The sequence below is a fragment of the Myotis brandtii genome, unplaced genomic scaffold (genome assembly GCF_000412655.1).
Source record: "Myotis brandtii unplaced genomic scaffold, ASM41265v1 scaffold573, whole genome shotgun sequence".
Taxonomy (NCBI): domain Eukaryota; kingdom Metazoa; phylum Chordata; class Mammalia; order Chiroptera; family Vespertilionidae; genus Myotis; species Myotis brandtii.
In genome coordinates this window covers 559,094-559,458 of record NW_005370145.1, presented here as the reverse complement: position 1 = coordinate 559,458, position 365 = coordinate 559,094, and the positions used below count along the sequence as shown (strand labels likewise).

The following is a 365-nucleotide window of genomic DNA, read 5'->3' as shown; positions in this document are numbered from 1 at the left end:
CCCACCCCCTGCAGCCCATCTCCCCCCTCCCTCGCGGTGCCCGGATGTGGGAGGCCGCGGGCGGTGGCGGCCTCGCGCACAATGAGCCCCAGCCGAGCTAGCTAATGGGGAGATTGCACAACACTTAAAGGCGAAGCGGGCTGGGGGAGGGGAGGACATCAGGCCGCCATGTGCTCGCTCCCTCGACCACCCGGCGGCGTAACCCCCCCACCATGGAACCACCCACACCCTGCCCGCCCCCGTCGCGAAATGGCGTCGCCCTCCCCATACCTCAGGGCGCTCACCCCCGAAGGAAAGTGGACCTGCCCATCCGCAGTTTGCCAATTGCCCGGCTTGTGCGGCAAAATGGACCCGCCCGCCCGGTG

General features: G+C 69.3%; 1 protein-coding gene across 1 annotated transcript in view; it reads right to left on the bottom strand.

Annotated features, from left to right (window-relative positions):
• Nucleotides 1–365, bottom strand: part of EIF4A1 (eukaryotic translation initiation factor 4A1) — a 5,698-nt gene that overhangs the window by 4,734 nt on the left and 599 nt on the right. The gene's annotated exons all lie outside the window — the stretch shown is intronic.